The following is a 2,245-nucleotide window of genomic DNA, read 5'->3' as shown; positions in this document are numbered from 1 at the left end:
TGCACGACTCGCAGAGTGCTATTCAAAAAGTCCACAACCTTCGGGGCTAAGGAATAAAAATACCAAATGTATAAAGTTTAGGCTTTACATTTTAATAATTATAATTGTTGCAACTGTTATTGCGGCCCAAATTTCAGTTGCTTTTTCTATTTTCGTAAAGAAGCAATGAGATTTTCAAATTTGGATAAGTTGGTTACCTGAATATTGTGTGTGTATCTTAAATATATATATATAACAAAAAAAAAGAAAAAAAAAACACATACTAAGATTTATTAATATCAATTATCATCAATATATTTCTTATTAATTATTCATACGAGTATATGTTATCATGTAATCTTTCCATACATTAAAGTCGAGCCAACTGACAAATATTGTAAGGAGACGCATCCGTGGGAGAAAGCTTAATGTATGATCTTGATGCGAGGATTTTGTTTGCAGTTTCTGAGGGATGTTGGAACACATAGTCCATCTGGCAAAAAGGAAATAATTTTTTTTAATTTTTACATAAAAATTATAAGCAAAAAGGAAATGAAATATTGTACATGAGGATTTGTTACGCTTTACCGTTTAGAGGTGCTGCAATGCCCGAAAAGTTGATGTAAGTGAACTTTGCATCAGACAAGTTATTGTTAAGATCAACAATAAGAGGCTTAAGCCGATCATTAAATAACTTAATTAAATTATTAATCGAATCAGAACATGGTTTCCCGTTTGTGCCAAACGTTGCTATCGCAAGGGGGGTGCACCCTATTGGACCCAAACCGAACACCACAACTTTCCTAGCTCCGTAATTATACAAAGTCTGTCATGTATAGATAATAAAATTTTAGGGTATCTAATTGTGAAAAAAAAAGTATAAACATTTTTACCACACCAAACTCTAAGATTTTTACCGTTAGTTGTGAGTATTGTTGAATGAGGATTGTTGCATATTGATCAGGGGTGTATATGCTGCTTGTGGGGTAATTGTTGGGCATCAAGTAGTTATTGATGTAATCGTCGCTTCCTACATTTACCAAGTATATGCACTTTTTTATGTATTCATTTGTAAATGTTTGGTTGCGTTGCAGGAGCGAAATACAGGAAACTGTTGCTTCATGATTAAGCAGTTGCTTATCGAAGATGATTTGCTCACCCTGAAATAAAAATAAACAAGACCAACTAGTATAAACGTTATGCTTATAATATGTAGACAAAGAAAATGACCATCTATGTAATTGTAAGTTTGTAACTTTAACATCATTAGAAAAATATTGAGGGTTATGGTGTTTACCACATTCCTTCCAGTTTCATTCCTAATGCCAGCACCAGCACTACCGTAGTTTACACCCCTGATGATCTCTTCATCAGTTGCGTTAGCATACCGTGGAATGAAATCAGGAAACCCTAGAAGTTTGCCTGAAATCAAACAAACGAATTTACTGGTCTCTATGTATATGACAGAAATCACATGTTTTAGAAATCATAATGTGGCTTTTAAAAAGTTGAATTATATAGATGCTTTTGAAAATCATAGTTGAATATTAAACTTACTAAGTTGAAGCATTAATATTGCCAAACATAAGGTCAAATATATAAAATAATTGTTGAAGAAAGAAATTATTGAAATTTCAGAAATATACAATGTTAAAATGTCGAGACTTATACATAAATAATAGTTATCAAAAGAAGAGAGAGCGAGAGATACCGATCATGTCAGGGACTGTAAGACCATTAGTGAATCTACCGGTGACACCTTTTGGAAAATCGATCCCGTAAGGTGGATAATTGGCTTTTTCTGCTTTCACGAATCACCAAAAATAAAGTAACATGGAACTTGTGGTTCACTGATGACAACAATAGCTAGAAATTGCATCAAAGCAGCAATTATGAGGATGCTAAACAATAGGCTGTACTTGGAAGCCATATAATTTGTTGTAGGCGAATAATGGTGGAGGGGATATGGATATGAATGCAACATGCATGCTACTTATAGGAAGTGAGAAGCATGGGAACATGATTAAAAAAAACAAATATATTTTGTAAATATTTCACTATATTGCGTCTGAAATTACCTATTATATATGTCATGTACATATTAGGCGCTCAGTTCTATGCTATATGTCGAACACAAAATAAATCTTAAATCTTTAATGTATACAAACGAAACTTTTAAATTAAAAGTTCTCTATTTGTTTTCTGCATTATATCAAGTCATCAGATTGTTTTATTTGTAATATAGTTTTCTCATGCATTTTACCCG

General features: G+C 32.4%; 1 pseudogene; it reads right to left on the bottom strand.

The window, feature by feature from the left end:
• Positions 1-349: 349 nt before the first annotated feature.
• LOC143629976 (GDSL esterase/lipase At1g29660-like) lies at positions 350-1,909 on the bottom strand (annotated as a pseudogene).
• Positions 1,910-2,245: the final 336 nt, after the last annotated feature.

This window comes from Bidens hawaiensis, unplaced genomic scaffold (genome assembly GCF_021521415.1).
Source record: "Bidens hawaiensis isolate Kalapana, Puna unplaced genomic scaffold, B.hawaiensis_p1.1 tig00005498_1, whole genome shotgun sequence".
Taxonomy (NCBI): Eukaryota; Viridiplantae; Streptophyta; class Magnoliopsida; order Asterales; family Asteraceae; genus Bidens; species Bidens hawaiensis.
This window is presented reverse-complemented; position numbering and strand designations above follow the sequence as displayed.